This window comes from Muntiacus reevesi, chromosome 7, assembly GCF_963930625.1.
Source record: "Muntiacus reevesi chromosome 7, mMunRee1.1, whole genome shotgun sequence".
Lineage (NCBI taxonomy): Eukaryota > Metazoa > Chordata > Mammalia > Artiodactyla > Cervidae > Muntiacus > Muntiacus reevesi.
Genome location: NC_089255.1, coordinates 47,125,721 through 47,151,227, shown reverse-complemented (window position 1 = coordinate 47,151,227; position 25,507 = coordinate 47,125,721).

Genomic DNA, 25,507 nt, shown 5'->3' with positions numbered 1-25,507 from the left:
TTCTTCAAATTTTTTTTCTGTACCATTTTGCTTTCTTTTTGGGTTTCCAATTATACATATATTACACTGCTTGATATATTCTTATAGGTTAATGAAGTAAACTGCCCCCATGCTTCTCTTTCTTTTTTAAACTGGTTAACTTCTACTGATCCATGATCAAATTCACTCTTTTTCTGCCATCTGCAATATGCTTTAAAACTCATCTTGCAGAATTTTAATTTCAATTGTTGCATTCTCTTAAAGTTTTAATTACTCTGCCAGATTTCTCATGTTTATTCATTACAAATATAGCCTTATTTCCTTGAAAATATACATATAACATCAACTTTAATGTTCTTATCTACTAATTTCAACATCTGAAGAATCTCTGGGTCATTTACACAGATTGCTTTTTTCCCTGAACTGGGTTTGAATTCTCTGTCTCTTCGTCTATATAGTATTTTCTTTTTTTTTTTAACTGAATGCTGGACTGTGTGCAGCAAGTTGTAGAAACTTGGATTCCATTATCTCCCTATGAAGGGCTTTGACTCAAACCCCAAACTGTCCTTCCTGTTGTGGGAAGCACTGAGATTTCCTCTCAGTTCTTTTAGCCTTCATATGTTCTTTCTGCAAGGCCCCTGGAATATTCATATAACACTCACAATTCAGTGATTACTCAAGGACTCTAAGAGTTATGTTCATATTTTGGGGGTTGGATCCCTCTGCAGCCCCTGTTTTGTAATATTTCTCCCACCTTTAATTTTCAAGTTATTCTGCTAGCCCAAAACTCTGTCCTCTGACACCTCAATTCAGCAAGCCTATTACTTCCTCTAGTCCTGCCTCATGTGGATCAGGGAGTGCCCTCAGGCAAACAGTCACAAAAATGCAAACATTACCATAAATAATTTCTATTTTTTCAAGGAATTACTTCCCTACAGCTTCTTTCTACATCGCTTGCTCTATAGTACTTTTAAATGTGTCTTTAAAATATTTTGTCCACAGTGCTAAATTCCTATTTATTGGAGGGATAGTCCAACCAAGTTGTTCTACTATGATCAGAAGCTATAATCTACAAATTCAATTTGAACTTGTTAGTTTTGAAGTATTTGATAATAAGTATTTGTGTAAAAATATTGAGGAGCAGTTAAACATAAAAGTGTGAAATTCAGGATAGAGATCTGGGGTGGGGTTATAAATATGGCAGTCATTAGCATATAGATGCTACATAAGCCATAAGACTTGAAGAGATCACAAAAGGAGTGAGGATAGACAAGAAGCAATGTTAAGTACTGATACTTGGGCCTCTCCAAAGATACGAAAACTTGGAGAAAAGCTGATAAAGAAGACTGAGATAGAGTAGCAAAAAAATAAAAGCAAAACCATGAGATTGTGGCACCTCGGAGTTTTAGTGTAAAAAGTTTTACAGGAAGACATTATCAATTGTGTCAAATTCTGTTCATAGGGCAAGAAGAGAAATGAAATTGATGATAGGCTCTAGCAATATGAAGGTCATTGACAACCTTGGTAAGAACAGATATAGTTGAGTACTGAGGGTAAAAGTCAGACTGGAATGAATTAACCAAACATCTACCTACTTCGGGGGGTTATGAAGAGGATTTAAATGATAAATCAAGGATTATCTTAATATATAAAGGACTCATAAAATTAATAAGGAAATGGGGAGTTACTGTTTAATGGGTACAGAGTTTTAGCTGGGGATGATGAATAAGTTCTGGAGCTAGACAGTACTGATGGTTGCATAACAATATGAAAGCACTCAAAGCCACTGAACTGTATAGTTAAGAATAGTTAAAATGGTAAATGTTATATATATTTTATCATAATAAAAACTAATAAAGAAATGACAACTCACTATAAAAATGAGCAAAACAGAATATACAAAAAATACAAATGACTATTAGACACATGAAAAAAGCTCTAACTACTACTAAATTTAGCTAGTTGAATAAAGGCAAATTAAAATTACCAAGTGGCACTTTTCATTTGTCAGATTGGCCATGTTGAAAAACCCTGACAATATATTATGCTGGTAAAGACAGGGAGGAACAGTATTTTCACTCATTGGTAAAATATAAATGATACAACACTTTCAGGGAGTATTTTGGTGAAATCAAAATTAGAAACACATCTACCATTTGATCTAGCAATGTCACATGCATATGTACATATATTCATACATATATGCATGCTAATATATATTCATACATTTATACAGTGACATATTTATACAAACATTCTCTGCTGTATGACTTTCAGTAGCCATAGACTGGATATAGAACAGTCTAACATACAATAGAATCCATGATTTCTGTGTAGTCCTTGAAAACGAGGGGCTATCAACCCAGTTGGCATGATGGAGAACACCATGTAGAATATAATAGTGTACTGATTATGTAAAAGAACATATATTTATGTAAATATATGTGTATATATATATATATATCTCATAAGTACAAGCATACACACAAACAGGAATACACACAATTCTAAAGTATCTCAGGAAGGATTTAGAAGAAATTATTACAGCATTGCCTCTAGGTAGGGGACATAGAACACTGTGGGTCTGAGGTATAGGGAGACTACTATTACTATTTACTCTATGTCTTTACTTTCATAAGAGTGTGTTTTTTTAATATGAACCCATATTGTTCTTTCATAAAATATATTTAAAAATCTTTATTGAAGCAAAATTTATCACAAGCATACAGCTTGATATATTTTTACACAGTGATGTAATTAGCATACAATGTTAGCAGCACCTCTGAAGCTGTTCTTGTGGCCCATTCTAATTATTACCCCCAAGAAATTATTGTTACAATTTTTTAAGATTCCATTTAAAGTTTGGTGCAAAGTTGAAGGAAAAGTATAAAGATTTCTCATATACTCCCTGCCCCCACACAAGCACAGCCTCCCACATTATCAACATCCCCCACCAGAGTGGTACATTTGGTATAACTGATGAAACTACCCTATCACGTCACAGTCATCCGAAGTCCATAGTTTTTACATCATGGTTCACTCTTCACACTATACTTCCATGAGTTTGGACATCTAATGGTGTCTTCAAAATTTTGGCATTATACAAAGCACTGCCCTAAAAATCCTCAGTGCTCTATCTATTCACTCCTCTCCCTCCATCCTTACATTTTTAAATGTTATATTTGGACAGAAATATATATATGTGTATATATATATATATATATTTATAAAAATATAAATATATAAATTTCTGTCAATTTTAGAGTTAATCATTATCTCTATCATTTTCCAAAATTGGACAAAAGATTTATGATATGTTTAATTCCCCATATCTTCATTATCTAAGATACTATCTAGAAGTTAAATTCTAGTATGTTACTAACATTTTCAAAACATCAAATATAGCTTACTTAGACTTAATAGTAGCTTCACTGGTATCCTGAGTCACTCCTGCTTCTCATGCCTCATGTCTTTCTCTTGGAGTTTATAGTAATGGTTGGTAATTTTTTCAGTTTCCTAGCCTCCAATCTTCCTTTCTCTATTGTGGGAATTTCCTACCTCACAATCTAGACCTTCTTCTACCTACCACTAGAGAATTTGAAAGTGACAAAGATTTGCTTTACCAGGCTTGAAAGAGGAGTGGGCTTGTCAATCAGACACCTCCCCTCAAGGACAGCAGACATTTGTCTTAATCATGGGAGGTAGCAGCAATGATAGCTACATCTGGTCTCCAGAGGCAAAAGGAACAGTTTCAGTGGGAACATCCACTCCATGTGATTCTAAGATGCTGCCATGTTTAAGAGTTCATAACTTGTGTCTAGAGTCCATTATACTGCTGCAGAGAATTTCCATTGTATGTCATAGTACAAAATAGTAGTTTATTTTTCCATTTTGCTGCTTAGGAACCCTTGGACTATTAAGTTTTTTAATTTCAAAAAGAGCGCTACTCCAAACAGTCATGAAAGGCATTTTCTGGTGCATATCTTCTATCCTGGACACTAAATATCCATATCCTATTCCAGAAAATGAAATCAGAATGTCTAGGGATGAGGTCATAAAACTGATCAAAATCAGATTATTCATAGTAAGTAAATTAATCTGACATTATTATCATCTTTATTATTTGAGTCCTAGGTTAATCAGCTGCAATCTAGCCCCAATATCATAAATGCTCTACTAGTATGGAAGAAATATGTATCCTGTACTCATTTTAGCAATTCTACTAGCTTCTCCTTTTTTGGGGGGTCTGAGAGGTTTCTGGTGTGTTCCTCTGGACCAGATTTGTCTAGTGACCTTCCCTGGAGACAACCTAATGAACTCATTCACACCCAGAGGTTCACCCAAAATTGTATTGTCTTTGATCAGAATAAGAGGCAACTAGAAAGAACACAAATAATTGCTTAACACAAAGGAGAAGATTCTATTGAATCTGATAACTCATCTGGATAGCTGAAGAGAGGAATTTTTTTTTCTTTTTCACTTTCTTCTCCCATTTTCTTCTCATAATGATGCCTCCTGCAGATCAGCCAGGCATTCCCTGAGAGCATTCTGAAAAATTTGATGCTTGGGGATCATTTGCATTTCTAATGGAAGAGGGGCAAGACGTTCCTTGAGCTGAATCCTAGTACAAGTTGGGCTTGGGAAACTGCTTCAGGCAATCGTATTTTTTCAATTCTGTATTGGGAAAAACCTAAAATGTACTTAGCCAAACACTCTGAGCCCTGAGGCACTTGAAGTGAAATGTAATCCATATGTTTCTGATCCATTTCACTCACCTCAGACTCTTCAGAGTCAAGTTTTCTGCTAAGAAGTCTTCAAACTATTCAACTTTTCTCTTTCTCCATGATAAGGAGGACTCATCATCTGAACCCATTTCCCCAAAGACAGTAACATTCAAGCTTAGCATTCAGAATTCCTATTTCTAGAGTCCTGCATGCTACTGAATATATCCTGCATCTTTAAAAATCTGTCCTTTTCTTTAAAAAGAAGTACCACAGCATCTTAATAAAATGTTACAAAAGAGGGAGGAAAGAGGATGCTAAGAAGTGATTTAGCTTTTGAGATCCAGAGGTTCTTAAGGTTAGAAGGGAGCTGTTTCTGTAGTTTAACTTGGTTCAATTTACTACTAATTTTATATGATGCAAATTCCACTTGATAATTTTTCTCTAATATGCAATGTCTTTCTTTTCTTTTTCCTTCCTTCCCTCCCTCGCTCTATCCTTTCTTCCCATGACACAAAAATTTGGCAATGATACATTCCAGGCAGAAAATATTTTGGTCCATTGTTAGAGCATGTCATAGATGATCTGATTGTACATTTTTTCCCTTTAAGTAGAAATGTAATCTTCATATGAGTAAAGGCATGCACAGAACAGAGTAGATCCTCAAAACATTCTGGCTCTACAGAGAATGACCAGAAATATCCTAACAGATACAGTCAGGAAGACTCAGTATGGATTGTGAGTTTAAGCAGTAATCTGGCAAATATATTTAGAGGATCCAAACTCTGTGAGTGAGATTTCTGAGTGCTAACTCCAGGGCAGAAACTGCTTGCTTTCTGTCTCATTTTATATCATCTGCTATTCATATTATCTTTTATAAAACTCTTTACATTTGTTATTTCATTTAATAAAGAATAGCCAGGAGAGCACATTCAAGTGTCTGTGTTTACCTTTGTATGCACAGTCAGTCGGAACATTTTGATTAGACTGACTAGTTACTTCACACTAGGAGTCAATTTAGTCAAATAACTAGTTAATTCCATCAGCCTGCCTGAATGTTTTTTAACACTGAAATAAATTTCAACTCAATTCAAGCCTGCCAACTTAACCAACCTAGTCATAGCTTAAGTAAAATAATTATTCTAGTGAGTACTGTCCTTGAGTGTTTTGGGATTGACAACATTTATGTTACTGGCCTGGATTTTCACGTTCCTCAGGTCCAATAGTTTTCCATTCTATCTACAGCCATTATGACATATGGTAAATGAAATGCAATTTTCCCCAGTAGCTTATAAAAAAAAGGCTAAAAATAACTTTTACTTCACCTGCAAAACTTTGCTACCCACATTTTCCCTTATGAGGAGGAAACTCGTCAATAAAGAACAGGACAAAAAAGCCACAGATTGGAAAGAGCCAAAGTGAAAGCTTGTGGATTGTCTCTTAAATCAGAATCCAAACCCTGTTCTGGAATAACGCATTTTCAGTACCTGGAGTTTATGGGAAGGTAGTCTTGAAAGAAAAATGTCTTCTAACTCTCAGGTTCCATATTCAATTTTGAAAGAGTATGTTGTTCTCATGTAATGTTTCCAATGAAGTGGAACAAATGTTGTTTAGAGACATACTGCTCTCTGCATAACATTCTCTTATTATATAAAATATGCATATTTAGTTTAAAACTAGTTGACTACTCCAGATAAACAGGGTTATGTAAAAATGTTTTGCCATATTCCTGGAAAATTACTACATTTACCAAAACATATTTGTAAGTTGCAAGATGTTAGTTGAATGGAATGACACTCATGGCTAAAAGAAACCTTAACAGAAATGACAAAAATGGGGTCTGATTAAGTTTAACACTCCTTCCCTCATGTAGTACCAATCCCTATCTATCCTCCTCCATTCCCAAAACACTTAGCTTACAGAAAAATGTTTTGATTCCTCAGTGAGAATTCAAGACCTTAGTGGACCGGTCTGGCCCTGTTTCCCACTATAAAACCATATTCCAGTTGCACTGGTGGAATCTACAATCTGGGATAAGCACATCAGCTTCCACATTGCTCACACCAACCCTTGGCTGTAGTCCTCCTCCATCTGGCCTCTCCTTCCTCTCTCTGCTTTACTCACACGACTTTTACCCATCTTCATGACCTGGTCATGTTCCCCTTCCCCAAGATGGAAGTACTTTCTAATCCTTTCAGTCCACAGACTTCTTTCCCTGAAATATTTTAGCACTTTTTGTTTTTGCCCCTCATCTGGTAATGACATGCTACCCATTATTACTAGACATGATCTCAACTTTTCAAGATCATTAGGGGAACATTCCATATCTGGATTATCCATGTTTGGGCAAGTACATGATAACAAACTCCAATATTTATCATCATTATCATCATCATCAAAGTCTTAATAGTGCCTTATATTTTGATAAAGATGTACTATTGGTATCACTATTTTAAAAAGAGGTATCTACTGATTCTCACAATCACTTTTTGAAAATATTATGACAAAATTATCTCCATGTCATGGAGGTGGAAGCAAAGACTTGAGGTTCTGTGATTTACCTGACTTCAAATAATGAAGTGTAAGAACCAGATATGAAGCCTGATTTTGAGGGGGGAGGGGTGGAGGTGGAGAACGCTTAAGAGAAATAAAAATTCATTTTGATTCCAAGATGAATTTGACAAAAAGAAGCTATTTAAAAATAACTAAATGAACACAAACACATTTTCCTAATTGAAAACTACTACCACTAACTAAGCATGTGCTCTACTGCTACTAAAGCATTTACATATATGATGACATTTAATCTCCATAAGTTTTCTGAAGGATGGTATTATTACCCCCTTTTTGCAAAGAGGTTCACACATTTTAAGTAATCTGTCTAAAGTCACACAATAGAAAGCAGTGGGGCCCAGAGTATTTAACCTTAGATGGCCTGATTCCAAAGTACATTTTCTTTCTATTATATTGTGCTGCTTCTCTAGAACTCTAGAACAAAAGGATAAAAAATATCTTATAATAAAATCTACTCAGATACTCCTACAATGAAAAGCAGACCTATACACTATCTCACATAAAGATTCATTATTTGTATTTTTGTTATATCTCACCCTTTAATTCTAATCAACTTACTTATCACCTGTGCTCTAGAAAGGATATGAGACTTATGATTCCTTCCATAATGAAGTATAAATTAGATTGTTATATGCATATATAAATAAAAATAGATATTATAAACCCTAGAGCAACAAATCAAATAAAAAAGAGAAAAAGACATATACAGCTGATTAGCCAATAGTGGAGACAAAATGGAATTGCTAAGCAATTCAATCAATTGTTTCTTAGCAAAAGAAGGCAGGAAAAAGGAAAGGAACAATAACAAATGGGACAGATAGGAAAGAAATAGCAAGATGATAAATTTAAACCTAAATGTATACTAATACTTTTATTAAATGTAAATGTGCTAAACATGCCAACTAAAAGACCGAGATTGCCACACTGTATATGTGATCTAAAATCTACTTCAAATATTTTCATATTTATTCTTAACATAGTTAAGAATAAAAAACAGACAAAGGACCTGAGGTGATTCCTTAAGTTTTTCCTAGCTACATATTCCATTCTCTGAGCTTGCTCTCTTTTTTAGCCATGCAGATTCATGGGGCAGTATGTGAGTCGAAATATCCAAGTTCTTCATCTAGATATTAACCAATCTACTATTCAACAAAACTAGCAAGGAAAAGATTTGCCAGACTGTCTGGTGTTGAACCACAAAACAAGTATTGATTTTTCTTCCAAAGAAACAAGGAAAGAAATACTTATACAGGTGTGCTTTGTTTCTTAATTTAAATAAAGCATTTTTAATAACAAGAAGAAAAATTCACTGTAGAATATTGTGCGTATCTTCACAAACACAACAAAGAGATTAAAATAATGTAATATCATACCATCCATAAAGAATCACTTATGAAATTTCAGGCATTTCTCTATTATCAAAAACACTATATTTATATATATTTTCCAGAAATACGATAAAACCATTTTCATGTTAAAATAAACTGTGACTATCTTTTCATGTCAATAATCATCTATAAAAGTTTAATGATCATTCTATCATATGGCACTCTGTAATCGATCACAATAATAATTTCAGCCAATGGATACTGAACACTTAATATGTGCTAGGCACTGTGCTAAGAGCTTTGCAATATTTATGAGCCCCACTTTACTACTGTGTAACACTCAACATTATTAATTGCCATATAACATCTTTGTATTGCCAATAGGACAAGTTGACTTACTTTACAATAAACACTAAATCTTTCTTTGGCCTAGGCTTAGTATTATGCTAAGCTAATCCTCCCACCTTTAAAATGCTGTTTCTTTCTATTTCTAGGCTATATGCCCACCCAAAACAGGATTCCACTGGTTGAATGTGTCCGTGACAGTATGACCCTCAATTGCAGTAAAAATATAATCTTCATTGATCCAAATTCACTCTAGTGAATGTTTTGAGTACTTTAGCATTGCAGTGTAGTATCTCCTCATCCCCTACTTTTTGTCTCTGAGTTTTGTCCAAGTTTTTTTTTTCCTATATCAATGCTATGATGAACCTCCTTTCAGGCATTTAAGAAAACTGCATCATTACCATACTGTTATTTGCCTGATATCCAGATCTTCTCACTCACTCCCAAGATCTGAACAATCATGCACTAAATGCTTACCTGGTGTTGCATACGAGAATGAGTCTCCTTTAGTGGTGTTCTGGAGCCAGCTTATGCCAGCTTGGAGGATGTGATTGTATGAATCTCCTTCCAATTCAGCATTTAGTAATCTTATCCTGAAATCAGTAATAGGGGAGTATTTACACCGCAGAAATAGGCAAACACCACCTAATCAATTAGGAAGCTTTTTTCCCCGGAGGGCTTGTGGCTCCACATTTACCAGTACACCCCTGTACTGTATTAACCTATTGATGAGTTAATATAGGTATCTTGTATGCCACACCACACAGTGACTCAATTGGCATGATTCCTAATCAATATAGTGTTGTCTACCAGCCAAGCAGTCTGCAACATAGCAGTGCTAAATATATAGTGTGATCCAAGGTCACACAGCCTGTAGGTGGTGGAGTCAGAATTCTAACCTGAGATGTTTTCTGTCTGCAAGGCCCATGTTCCTCTGCTCCATTCTGATGCTTCTGGAGAGGGCATGCTCTGGACACAGATTGATCAGCTTATCATTTATCTGGTCTTATCAGTTGACCAGCTACATGACTGTGGGTAAGCTACCTATTTTCTCTATCCCTAACTTTTATCATCTACTAAGAAGGAATAATGGTAGCATCTATTTCATTGTGATATTATGAGGATTACATGAAGTGATTAATCTGAGGAATTCAGCACCCGTGCATGGCACATAACAAGAGCTCTATTAATTATTCTTAATACATATATTTAAAGCATATAATGTGATAAACCAGAATATTTCATTTAGCAATTATTTATCTTTTATCCCACAGTATTCTTTTAAGGTAAAGAATGTTTGACAGTTTTGTTTTCAAAAAAACTTTAAAATCTAATCAAACACAGATTTTAAATAGCTGATACATATTTCAGTATACAAGTTGGAGTTCCACTACAGAAGAACTATTTACCAGTTCCTTTGAAGATAAAATTCCCTTAAAAGCAGAGTCTTAGATATCTGAATCAGTGAGTTCCTTTTGAAAAATTACAGTATTAATATCACGACCTGAATACCTTAATTTCAGCTAATCAGTAGAAACCTGGTTGTTTCTACCTTGGACAAACAAGTCCTCTTTGATTTCTCCTTATGAGGAGGCATTTGCTTTGGATGTATAAAGTTCTTATCATTTCAAGGAACATATCTTGATAAATGGAAACATGAGCTTTCAGGGGAGACTATTTCTACCAAGTCTCCTTAAAATGAGTTTAATGTCCTCTCTCAATTCTTGTCAGTTTGATAGTGTGGAAGATGTTTTAGGGACATGATTATCTAGAAAACAAAAATAGCAGCAGATTAGAAGTGTGCCTGGCATATAGTAAGCTCTTAACACTCATTTATTGAATCAATAATTAATTCATCTGCAGTGACCATTGTGGTAACACAGATAAAACACACACAAGGGATATATCTGATGTACACACAGATATCACAACTAATAAAGCTATATAAATCTAATCTAAAGTACAAGTTGTAATGTATAGCATCACTGTATTTCTTGTAGTTCATGGGAACAGCACTTTGATAAATAAAGGTCTTGGTTCTTTTCTGGAAGTTATATGGCAGCCCCAACATTAAATTTAAGTAAAGGGGATATTGGCTTAAGAGGTCATTCACAGGAAGACAGAACTGCTTTATGGCAATCAATGGTGCCCCTTCTTCGCAATCAAATCTAATGGCAAAGAGCTAGTACGTTTAGCCAGGAACATTTTACTCCATTGGCACCTCAGGCTATAATGAGACAGTCTGAAAACAAATCCAACATGTGAAATTTCTTCATTAATATTATTTTTGTTGTTTTATAAAATTTAGATTTTGATGGCATTTCCTCTGATACTTCAGTGAAAATTTAAGACAATTTCTAGTTTCTGTGAAGTTTTGACAACTAAAGGAAATTTCTCTCAGTGCAAAATCAACTTGCCACTTAGGTCTGCTCCAGGTTGAAAATGTCAGCTACATGAAATCATAGCCAGACTGCTAAAGGCCAGGGACAAACCAAAAAGAGGTTTTCTCTCTCCCAAAGTTCCCTCAGAAACTTTTTACAGCTTAGATGTCTGCCAAAATAACAAAACAAACTAGTATGAAGTAATAACTTCAAGTTCCACAAAGAGTAAGAAGCTCCTAGTGTGACCTGGCCCAGCCTGACAGAGACCTCCAACAGCTTGAAGACACTCAGGGTATCTGGCTCTTCAAACCCCCCCTGCTTCCTGTTCATCTCAGGCCAGATGAAGAGAGGAAGCTGTAAGGTTCTCCAGATAGTTCCATCAAGAAATAGAGGAGATTTCTTCAGGAAGAAATAGATAAACTTAACAGACCCATCACAAGCATGGAAATTGAAACAGTAATCAGAAATCTAACAAACAAAAGCCCAGGACCAGACGGCTTCACAGCTGAATTCTACCAAAAATTTAGAGAAGAGGTATCACCTATCCTACTCAAACTCTTCCAGAAAATTGCAGAGGAAGGTAAACTTCCAAACTCATTCTATGAGGTCACCATCACCCTAATACCAAAACCAGACAAAGATGCCACAAAAAAAGAAAACTACAGGCCAATATCACTGATGAACATAGATGCAAAAATCCTTAACAAAATTCTAGTAAACAGAATCCAACAACATATTAAAAAGATTATACATCATGACCAAGTGGGCTTTATCCCAGGGATGCAAGGATTCTTCAACATTTGCAAATCAATCAATGTGATACACCTCATTAACAAATTGAAAGATAAAAACCATACAGTTATCTCAATAGATGCAGAGAAAGCCTTTCACAAAATTCAACATCCATTCATGATTAAAAAACAAACAAACAAAAAACTCCTCCAGAAAGCAGGCATAGAAGGAATATACCTCAACATAATAAAAGCCCTATATGATAAACCCACAAAAAGCATTATCCTCAATGGTGAAAAATTGAAAGCATTTCCCCAAAAGTTAGGAACAAGACAAGGGTGTCCACTCTCATCACTACTATTCAACATAGTTTTGGAAGTTTTAGCCACAGCAATCAGAGAAGAAAAAGAAATAAAAGGAATCCAGATTGGAAAAGAAGAATTAAAATTCTCACTGTTTGCAGATGACCTGGTCCTCTACATAGAAAACCCTAGAGACTCCACCAGAAAATTGCTAGAGTTAATCAATGAATATAATTAAATTGCAGGATATAAAATTAACACACAGAAATCCCTTGCACTCCTATACACTAACAATAGAGAACAGAAAGAGAAATTAAGGGAACAATTCCATTCACCACTGCAATGAAAAGAATAAAATACTTAGGAATAAATCTACCTAAAGAAACAAAAACCTATATATAGAAAATTATAAAACACTGATGAAAGAAATCAAAGATGATACAAACAGATGGAGAAGTATACCGTGTTCATGGATCAGAAGAATCAGTATAGTGAAGATGAGTATACTACCCAAAGCAATCTATAGGTTCAATGCAATCCCTGTCAAGCTACCAATGGTATTTTTCACTGAACTAGAACAAATAATCTCACAATTTGTATGGAAATACAAAAAAACCTTAAATAGTCAAAGCAATCTTGAGAAAGAAGAATGGAACTGTAGGAAAATCTGCTTGATTTCAGACCATACTACAAAGTTACAGTCATCAAGACAGTATGGTACTAGCACAAAGACAGAAAAATAGATCAATGGAACAAAAGAGAAAGCCCAGAGATAAATCCATATGCCTATGGACACCTTATCTTTGACAAAGGAGGCAAGAATATACAATGGAAAAAGACAATCTATTTAACAAGTGGTGCTGGGAAAACTGGTCAACCACTTGTAAAAGAATGAAACTAGAACACTTTCTAACATCATACACAAAAATAAACTCAAAATGGAATGAAAGATCTAAATGTAAGACCAGAAACTACAAAACTCCTAGAGGAAAACAGGCAAAATACTCTCTGACATAAATCACAGCAGGATATCCTCTCTGACCAATCTCCCAGAGTAATGGAAATAAAAGCAAAAATAAGCAAATGGGACCTAATTAAACTTAAAACCTTTTGCACAATGAAGGAAACTATAAAGAAAGTGAAAAGAAAGCCTTCAGAATGAGAGAAAATAATAGCAAACAAAGCAACTGACAAAGAATTAATCTCAAAAATATACAAGCAGCTCCTGCAGCTCAATTCTGGAGAAAAAAAATGACCCAATCAAAAAATGGGCCAAAGAACTTAATAGACATTTCTCCAAAAGACATACAGATGGCTAACAAACACAGGAAAAGATGCTCAACATCACTCATTATCAGAGAAATGCAAATCAAAACCACAATGAGGTACCATCTCACACCGGTCAGAATGGCTGCTATAAAAAAATCTATAAACAATAAAAGCTGGAGAAGGTGTGGAGAAAAGGGAACCCTCTAACACTGTTGGTGGGAATGCAAACTAGTACAGCTACTATGGAGAACAGTGTGGAGATTTCTTAAAAAACTGGAAATAGAACTGCCATACGACCCAGCAATCCCACTGCTGGACATACACACCGAGGAAACCAGAATTGAAAGAGACACATGTACCACAATGTTCATCGCAGCACTGTTTACAATAGCCAGGACATGGAAGCAACCTAGATGTCCATTGGCAGATGAATGGATAAGAAAGCTGTGGTACATATACACAATGAAATATTATTGAGCTATTAAAAAGAATGCATTTGAATCAGTTCTAATGAGGTGGATGAAACTGTAGTCTATTATAGAGAGTGAAGTAAGTCATAAAGAAAAACACCAATACAGTATATTAACACATATATATGGAATTTAGAAAGATGGTAACGATAACCCTATATATGAGACAGCAAAAGAGATACAGATGTAAAGAACCAACTTTTGGACTCAGTGGGAGAAGGAGAGGGTGGGATGATTTGAGAGAATAGCATTGAACCATGTATATTATCATATGTGAAATAGATCGCCAGTCCTGGTTTGATGCATGAGACAGGGTGCTCAGGGCTGGTGCACTGGGATGACACTGAGGGATGGGATGGGGAGGGAGGTGGGAGGGGGGTTCAGGATGGGGAACACATGCACACCATGGCTGATTCATGTCAATGTATGGCAAAAACCATTACAATATTGTAAAGTAATTAGCTTCCAATTAGAATAAATTAATTAAAAAAAGAAATAGAGGAGACATCTTGACACCTATATTTCATTTGTCAAGAAACATAGGTTCCCCTCTTCCTCTGCATTACTTGTGAAATGAAGGACCTGTTTATTTCACTTGCCTGGGCCTCAGTTCCCTCAGCTGAAAAGATAAAGAGAATCAAGGCTTTGAAAACATATTTTAACATTAAAAAAATATTCTACAATATACAGAGTGTTTACTGCATTCTAGGAATTGTGCTAATTTCTTCATATATGTTATTTCACCATACTCATCCTACTGATCTCATCCTACTTTATAGATGAGGAAACTGAAACCTAACCTAACAGGGTGAGTTAACTTGGTAAAGTTCATGAGTAGATGGCAGAATGAGAGTTCCACCCCAGGCAGTCTGGGCCAAAACTCACATCCTTACCTACTCCCCTGAGCTGTGCCTGACACACCCTTGATTCTTTGGTAACACTTGACAGTATCACAAAACAAAGTCAGACCAAAGTCTCAGGTGATCCACTGGACACTGCTCTAAGTGTCCCTTTTATAATTTTCTGTCCTCTCATCCATTGGCACGAAGAGCCCAGTTCTATGTCATGTTTGATGGCAAACATCCATGCAACACAAAGAAACCACGAGATCTTATCTGGTCATTTTATTTGTGCGAGCAAGGCTCTATGGAGGCAGGGCATCTGTGACTCATCCATCAGCTCTAGAATCTCTTTCAAAATTTATTGATCTCCTGACAGGAATGGGCAATGGCTTCACAGAAAATGGAAAGCTTTGAACTTTTGCCAGAGTCTCAAACCCAAACGAAACCAACTGCTTACATTGAGTATGGGTAATAACTTTGTTCTTCTGGCTCCTGCAAAGTCAAAGATGTCTCTCCTCCCATTCCTCCAGGCTTAATGAATGACAAATTAAAGTGAGCCAAACACGCACCTTGCAAAGAGGAGCTGCCAGCGACTGATTTCTGATCTAATAGCCTTAGGATTTTCTCTGACATGGTTAGGCTTGAGACAGTCCATTTAGAGGAAAAGCAGTTAAAAGAAATCTGATAAAAATCTTCTATTACTGCTAAGACAGAGGTTTTTAGGAGGCTGAGTGGTAAAGAAGGGAGAATGTGTGTTCTGGTTTCTATGGGACTCAGGCATGAATCCCAGTTCTTCCATTTAATAACTGTGTGACCTTATACAAGCTATTCAGCTCTCTGAACTCCAGATTTCTTCATCTATAAAGCTGGGATAAAAGCTATTTACCAATGTTTGTTGCAAGGATAAAGTGAATTAATCATGTAAGAACTCAATATGTTATCTCCAAATTCCACAAAATTATGGAATTTTAGAGGTAAAAGAGACTTATGATATTGAGTTCAGACATCTGATTTGACAGATGAGAAAGGTAAAGCCCAAGAAATTAAAATCCAAAACCACATAAGTAGCTCAATATTAGTCTAGTCCATTCTATTTCTGGCCACCTTGCCATTTTGCAAATCCTGCATATAAAGATACACTTATCCATCAATCAACATAATTTATGGGGTATGCTTTAATTGCTTAGCTATGATAAGAATTGTGAAGATTAAAAAAAACAAAGAGTCTTGGGCATTATCAACAATAGGCATTAAGACCTTTCTGTGTTCAGTATTCTGAGCTTTCAGTTTGGAGATCATAAATCAAGTGTAAGTCATGTTACACGCCATCAAGAAGTTATCATCTCTTTGGATAAACAGCATCAATTCACTTGGAACAAATAGAGAGACATGCAAGATGGCTCATACAAGTGCAAATAGCACACTTTAGATGTGAAAATAAGAGCAGAAAATAAGTAGGAGTTAAGTAGCTACAGGCTACTTTCCAGATGAGAGAGTCACTTCATCTGAAACTTTAGTTGCTTCATCTGATGATGGAATGAATTAGCTCCTATGTTACAAGTTACTGTGAGAATTATACCCAATGATAAAAACTATGCACTTAATAGAGTACCTGACACATTAAGCATTTACTAGATACTAAGCCATATACTGAGATTTATGTTCACAAAATGCTGTGAAGTAGTTACCACTGTTCTTTTTATTATCTCATGAGGAGCCTGAATTAAGCACAATTACATATGGGCACATGACTGCATTTTGGTCAACAGCATTTGAGCAAAAATGATACAGGTTACTTCTGGTATAAGGTGGTAAAGGATTGGGTATATCTTATCCCATTTGCTGACTTAATGGAGTGTGATCAAAAGATGAAAAAGAGGGTGGAGCCATAGGATAGAAGGAGTCTAAATCCTTGGATGATGACATCGAAAGTAGCCAACCAAAGGGAACCCTCTTACACTGTTGGTGGGAATGCAAACTAGTACAGCCACTATGGAAAACAGTGTGGAGATTTCTTAAAAAACTGGAAATAGAACTGCCATATGACCCAGCAATACCACTTCTGGGCATACACACCGAGGAAACCAGATCTGAAAGAGACACGTGCACCCCAATGTTCATCGCAGCACTGTTTATAATAGCCAGGACATGGAAGCAACCTAGATGCCCATCAGCAGATGAATGGATAAGGAAGTTGTGGTACATATACACCACGGAATATTACTCAGCCGTTAAAAAGAATTCATTTGAATCAGTTCTAATGAAATGGATGAAACTGGAGCCCATTATACAGAGTGAAGTAAGCCAGAAAGATAAAGAACATTACAGTATACTAACACATATATATGGAATTTAGAAAGATGGTAACGATAACCCTATATGCAAAACAGAAAAAGAGACACAGAAGTACAGAACAGAATTTTGAACTCTGGGAGAAGGTGAGGGTGGGATGTTTCGAAAGAACAGCATGTATATTATCTATGGTGAAACAGATCACCAGCCCAGGTGGGATGCATGAGTCAAGTGCTCGGGCCTGGTGCACTGGGAGGACCCAGAGGAGTCGGGTGGAGAGGGAGGTGGGAGGGGGGATCGGGATGGGGAATACGTGTAACTCTATGGCTGATTCATATCAATGTATGACAAAACCCACTGGAAAAAATAAAATTTAAAAAAAAAAGAGAGGGAAAAAAAAAAAAAGAAAGTAGCCAACCAGAAATATTTCCCAATGGCCTGGAACATGAGTATGAAATATGCTTTCATAGTATAACTACCCAGATTTCAGGATTTACTTGTTATAATCTGCGTGTGTGTGTGTGTGTGTGTGTTAGTCACTCAATCATGTCTGATTCTTTGCGACCCCATAGACTGTAGCCTTCCAGGCTCCTCTGTCCATGGGATTCTCCAGGCAAGACTACTGGAGTCACTTCTTTCTCCAGGAGATCTTCCTGACCCAGGGATTGAACCCAGCTCTCCTGCATTACAGGCAGATTCTTGGACCATCTGAACCATCAGGGAAGCCCAAGCATTACCTAAATAATACATTTACTGAGAGTTTTGGTTTTTTTCTTTAAGACTGAATTAGAACACATTATAGCAAATGCATGGGTTTCTCAGGTGGCTCAGTGGTAAAGAATCCACCTGCCAATGCGGGAGACTTAGGTTTAATCTCTGGGTCGGGAAGATCACCCAGAGGATGAAATGGCAATTCACCCCAGCATTTTTGCCAGGGTAAGAGTCGGACACAACTAAGCACAATAACAACAACAGTAAACACATATAAGTTATGCAGTGTGTACATATGGAGTTTAACTCTTCTAAATTTCTTATCTTGGGGCTTCCCCCAAGATAAAGTTTCCCCCAGGTTAAAATATTAACTTTAACTTCTAAAGGGGGCTATAGAACATAAATTTCAAAGTAGTCATGGAAAAACCTTGAATAAGATAAAAATAATTAACAGAAAAAGAAAGTTATAATGGAAGGTAAAAAAGAAATCACAAACTATGATGGTAAATATAAATATATTGGCAATTTCATTACATATGAACAGACAAATGTATCAAATAAAAGACAAAATTATCAGAAGGAATTTTAAAAAGTTAACCATATACTATTTACGAGATATACACCTACAACATATAACTACAGAATGGTTAAAAGTAAAAGGATGGAAAATAACATAACAGACAAATTCTAATCAAAAGACTGCAAATGTAACTACATTAATATCAGAACAAATGGACCAAAAGTCAAAAGAAAAAAATGCTAAAGATAAAGAAGACAACTTCATAAAGACAAAATGTTGTATTAACCAGGGAGATATACTGATTTGAAACTCATAGTGCCTATATAAAGAAAAAATTTACAGAACTACCAGGAGAAAGAGAAAAATCCACAATCATTGTAGGTGTGCTTGTGCTTGTCACTCAGTTGTGTCCGACTTTTTGCGACACCATGGACTGTAGCCCTCTAGGCTTCTCTGTCCATGGGAATTCTCTAGGCAAGAATATTGAAGTTGATTGCCATGCCCTCCTTCAGGGGATCTTCCTAGCCCAGGGATCAAACACAGGTCTTCTTCATTGTAGGCAGATTCTTCACCCACTGAGCCATCAGGAAAGCCCAAGAATACTGGAGTGGGTAGCCTATCCCTTCTTCAGAGGATCTTCCCAAACCAGGAATTGAACTAGGTTGGATTTCAGGTGGATTCTTTACCAGCTGAGCTACCAGAGTTGCCCCATTGTAGGTGCAACTTATAGCAAAAACAACAACAATCTGATAAAGATGTAGAAGATTTGTACAGCAGACTTGGTTTAAGTGACAAATATATAACACAACACCCAGCAACTGCATAGTGTAAAGGTAGACAGAATATGAACAATTTACTCTATATTGAGCCATAAAGCCATTCTCAACAAATTTAAAAGTACTTATTATGCAGATACAATAGAAGGGAAGAATAGTAAAGACAAGAATAGAAATGAATAAAACTGAGAGAGAACACACAAGAGAGAAAAACAACAAAGTCAAAGGTTTATTATTTAAAAAGCTGATATTATAGCTTAAAAAACTTTAAGATGAGATTGATCAAAGTTATAATAAAAAGCTATACATAATCATTATCTGAAATGAAATGAAGAAAGCAATAATTTCTGTAGACATCAAATAGATAAACAAATATTATGAATAATTTAGATAAAATCAACAAATTCCTAGAAAAAGTATATCACTAAAAAGTTATAATAAAAAGCTATACATAATCATTATCTGAAATGAAATGAAGAAGGCAATAATTTCTGTAGACATCAAATAGATAAACAAATATTATGAATAATTTAGATAAAATCAACAAATTCCTAGAAAAAGTATATCACTAAAATTGATTCAACAATAAGCAATAGACCTGAATATTTGTACAGCCATAAATAAAACTAAAGTAGAAGTCAAAATTCTTCCCATAAAAAAAATTTTAGGCCCAGTTTCTTCACCTGCAAGTTCTGAAATATTTAAGGAAAGATTATTTCAATTTTATATGATCCCTTCCAAAGAACAGAAATAGAGGGAGTGATACCCATCCCTTATTCTATAAAGCTACTGCAACCTTGCTACCCATATTGACAAGGACAATTAAAGAAAGTTTCAGGGAATCTCATTCATAAACATTGACACAAAAGTCCTAAACAAAATTAACCAACCAAGTCAAGAAATTCATAAAAACTAGAATATATTATGATCAAATAGGATTTATTCCAGAAATGCAAGACTGATTTACATTAGGAAAACAAATTAATGTAATCACCACATTAATAGATTGAGGGGGAAAAAATACTCATTTCAATAGAGAAAGTGACAGGCTTTGATACAATTCAAAATTCATTTGTGACTTTAAAAAGTTATTAGCAGATTAGATAGCTATATTGGTGAACTACTGACACAATAATGCAATGTAACAAAATGCCAGGTCACCTGCTTATTGGCTAATCTATATGGATTAATCTAGGCTTGGTTTTGAGTTTTAGGTAGGTTCAAGTCTGTCCATATTAGGACTAATAGGCTATTGTGGGTGTGTTTTCTTGTGATAGCAAAAGCAACGAAAGAGTAAATAGAAACACAGGTTAATTCCCAATGCCTAGACTATGTCAAAGCCTTTGACTGTGTGGATCACAATAAACTGTGGAAAATTCTGAAAGAGATGGGAATACCAGGCCACCTGACCTGCCTCTTGAGAAATCTATATGCAGGTCAGGAAGCAACAGTTAGAACTGGACGTGGAACAACAGACTGGTTCCAAATAGGAAAAGGAGTACATCAAGGCTGTATATTTAACTAACCCTGCTTATTTAACTTATATGCAGAGTACATCATGAGAAATGCTGGGTTGGATGAAGCACAAGCTGCAATCAAGATTGGCGGGAGAAATATCAATAATCTCAGATATGCAGATGACACAATCCTTATGGCAGAAAGTGAAGAAGAATTAAAGAGCCTCTTGATGAAAGTGAAAGAAGAGAGTAAAATAGTTGGCTTAAAGTTCAACATTCAGAAAATTAAGATCATGGCATCTGGTTCCATCACTTCATGGCAAATAAATGGGGAAACAGTGGAAACAGTGGCTGACTTTATTATTTTGGGCACCAAAGTTGCTGCAGATGGTGATTGCAGCCATGAAATTAAAAGATGGTTACTCCTTGGAAGGAAAGTTATGACCGACCTAGACAGCATATTAAAAAGCAGAGATATTACTTTGCCAACAAAGGTCCGTCTAGTCAAGGCTATGGTTTTTCCAGTGGTCGTGTATAGATGTGAGAGTTGGACTGTGAAGAAAGCTGAGCGCTGAAAAATTGATACTTTTGAACTGTGGTGTTGGAGAAGACTCTTGAGAGTCCCTTGGACTGCAAGGAGATCCAACCAGTCCATCCTAAGGGAGATTGGTCCTGGGTGTTCATTGGAAGGACTAATGTTAAAGCTGAAACTCTAATACTTTGACCACCTAATGCGAAGAGCTGACTCATTTGAAAAGACCCTGATGTTGGGAAAGATTGAAGGCAGGAGGAGAAGGGGACGACAGGATGAGATGGTTAGATGGCATCACCGACTCAATGGGCATGAGTTTGATTAGATTCTGGGAGTTGGTGATGGACGGGGAGGCCTGGTGTCCTGTGGTTCACGGGGTCTCAAAGAGTCAGACATGACTGAGAGACTGAACTGAGCTGAACTGAGGCTTGGAACTGGCACATAGACATTTCTACTGACATTCTACTGGCCAAAGTAATCACATAGTCAAGCTCAATATCCCTGGGCATGGGGAAATGCCACCTCAAGTGGGAGGAACTGCAATGTCATGTGATAGAAGTCAAACACAGGGAAAGGTGAAAAATCAAGAATAATCATGCAATTTACCATATTAGATAAAAAAGGGAACATCCTTTAACTAATAAAGGATGTCTACAAAATATAGTTTAAAAATCTGCAGCAAATAACATAGATGACAGCTGAATAGTTTCCCTTTGAGACAGGGAGAAAGAAACATGCCTCCATTCCCACTTCCACTGGATATTTTTATTGGAGATCTTAACCAACACAGCAAGAGAAGAAAAAGAAACAGCATCATTTTCAATGAAGAAATAAAACTGTCTTTTTTTTTTTTTGTTCTGGATTATGTTTCCATGCTTAGAAAATTCAAAGGACTCTCCAAATAAATTACTTGAATTATTAAAAGTATAGGAAGTTTGCCAGGTTTAAAAAAATCAATATACAGAAATCATATACTAGAAACAAATAATTTTTTTAAAGATATAGTTAATGCCTTAACAACTTAGGAATCTATCTAATGAAACATTTTCAGGATCTTTCAGAGAAGATTATAAAACTTTATTGAATGGCATTAAAAAATCTAAATTAAAGAAGTACATGGTCTTCATAGATGGGAACACTTGATATAGCAAAGATATTAATTCTCTTCCAAAGTAATTCTCTTCAAAATTGATCTATATAGTCATTGCATCTTAAGTGAAATCCAGACAGGATTTGAGGTTGAACTTAAAAGCTGAAACCAGAATGTATATGGCTGGGAACCATCTGTCCTAGCTGGATGGAGAGAGGGAATTCTGGAAGGTGAGAAGAAGAGCTAATCGTCCTAACATACTCAGAAAGGCAGAGTAAAAGGAACCTTTGAAGAGCTCTATAAATCCATATGGAGAGCGGGCAGAGGCTCTTTATGGATGAAGCAAGAAAAAGGGGGCAGAAGGTTGAGGATATATTTCCAGAGACTTTTGACAACAAACTGGCCAAAAAAGAAATCATGAGTCATCTCAGCAAGAGTCTGAACCAAGATTTAAGTTAAGAAAGAAGCAACTTATTCAGGTCTAATATTATATTCAGGGCTAGGATTTACACAAAAGAATGAGACATCTGATTAGAAAAATTTTAATAAAATGTATGACAGTGAATGTTAAACAACAAACAGTACAGGAATAACCCTATGCATCTTATTTAAATTGGACTGTGTTAATTATGAGCTGTATGTTTGTAAGAAAGGATGCTTCTGTCTTTCTCTTAAGCCACTGGTTCTCAACCTTGGCTCCATGAGAGATAAGCAGGGAGCTTTAAGAAAAACCCTGACACTCAGGCCACAATCAGAACCCCTGAGAGTGGGACCCAGGCAACAGTACTTATCCAGGTTTCCCAGGTGATTCTAATTCATAGACAATGTTCTGACTCTACTCAAAGTAAAACCAAGCCTTCGGTATCAGTGGATTACTTAAGATACAAATTTTTAGAGTCCTCCCAGATCAATTAAATCAGACTCTCTAGGAAGAAGCCAAGGCACTGTGATTGTCCCCAAAGCTCCCTAGGTGAGTCTACTGTGCTAACAGGAGTGAGAACCACTGGTTTGAGGCCTTCTGTTGAGATTAGCTACCACACTCAGCATCGCCAGTACATACTGACTGATGATTTACCGCAACAGTGGGGTCAATTCCTCAGTGTTTGGGTAGCTCTTTGAGTGGCGAACTGACTAAATCTAAGAAAACATTATTCAACATGTATTGAATATCTATTGAAGACCAAAGATGGGGCGGGGGGGGGGGGGGAGTCCCAAACACATATTCCAATTTCTGATAAAGTGTGGGTGGTCCGGTACCACCAAACTCTGAATAAGGGACTCTCACAACACAAAAGGCAATTTATTAAGGTACAATGCATGTAGCTATCTTTTCCCCAAACCCGCAAATACAGCCCAGTCATATGAACCATATAGCACCTCTCCTGTTCTCACAGCTTGGGGAAAGAGGAGAGGGTAAGATGGTGATAATAGAAGGCAACATCACACCAAATATTATAATAGTCCTGCCAGCCCTGTCGTACCTGAGAAGTGTAGTTCACACTCACAAGAGCAGCACAGCAAGCTACGCTCCTCCGGCACCTCCTTGGCAGGCATGTAACTCCTAAATGACTTAGCAAAATCCACTTTACAAGGCCAGAGTGCTCATCTCAGCTGAAAACACTGATAGGAATCCTCTGAGGACCCTGCAGACCGCATAGTTCCACGTGGTCTCTCCCCACATATGTCTTCATCAGACGTCAGTTCACAGGGCCAGTCCAACCCCCAAGCACACACAAAGGACCTATAATAACAATCTCTGAGTTCTACAATGCTTCACTGTGCTTCTAGTTTATAAAGTTTTTTGCAGATATTATCACAGGCATGATAGATACCGTCATCCCCTATTTAGTTTTTACCTGTGAGGATGGAGATATCCAGAAAGATGAGGAAGCAGCTCAGGGTCACATCACTAGTGGGTACAGAGCTGGGATGTAAAGTTGAGCCTTTTCCACTAGAATCCCTGCTTTCCCCTCTACTATAATAGGTATACTTGATGTCAGTATACGGTGCTGTGTGAAGTGCAAAGCACATACCCATTAATTCTTAACAAAGGAAATGATGCCAATATTATAACAACTCTGTGCCTAGCACATATGGGCAGGCAACACATGGACTTGCTCTCTCTCTCTTTATTCTTATACTGTTTACTGCTCTCCTTCCTCAAAGGATTTGTGTAGGTCACCTTTATTATATTCAAAGTCTAATAAAATAGCTAAGATTGGTCATCACTTTTAATCCCCCAACATAATTTCCTTGAGTAAAATGGTTTTTAAATCAGACCATGGCATCAAGCAGCATATGGCCTGGGACTTTACAGGCCAAAGGGAGAATGACAGATAATTGTAAACATCGAAAAGAGCCATAGCCTCTGATCTCAAAGGAAAGTTGCATCTCCAAACCTCAGAGAGCGTTAGTTGCTCAGTCATTTCTGACTATTTTGTGACCCTATGGACTGTAGCCCACCAGGCTCCTCTGTCTATGGAATTCTCCAGGCAAGAATACTGGAGTGGGTTGCCATCTCCTTCTCCAGAGGATCTTCCCAATCCACTGACCAAACTTGGGTCTCCTGCATTGCAAGCGGATTCTTTACCTTCTGAGCCCCAAGGGAAACCTCAAGTCCACAGTGGTGTTCATCCTTGCTGGGACAGGTTTCCTTTTTATAATCATTAGAAACTGATATTCAGGTTTGCCCACAACAGTGTGATTTTGACCATGGAGAGACCCAGGAATAGTTATATCCTGGCCTGAAAACCACTCTTTCCCATTCTCTCCACCCTCACACCCCCTTCCCAAGAGTGTTATGTACACAAGGTACAATAACAGAATGGAAACAAAGGTGCCACTTTATTAATAGCTGTGCAAGAGTCCAGCCCCCAAACTAAAATGCTGATAAAAACCCTTGTTGCAGCATGTGGCTGAGACTTGAAAATAAAGTACATAAGCAACCACCACTCTCCCCATCTCTATGCCCACACCCCAAATCTCAACTAGGAGGCCATTGTGCTTTACTGGGCTTTTTTTATATAAGAGATTTATTTGAAGAAATATTACAACATATAAAAACTACAAAAAGTCTTAATTTCCATTCATACAGTGGTAAATTTGATATAATGCATTAAAAAAAAAAACTTTTAAAGTCCAAAATGGACAAAGTGAGGCTGGGAAGAGAGAGGGAGATAGCCACTC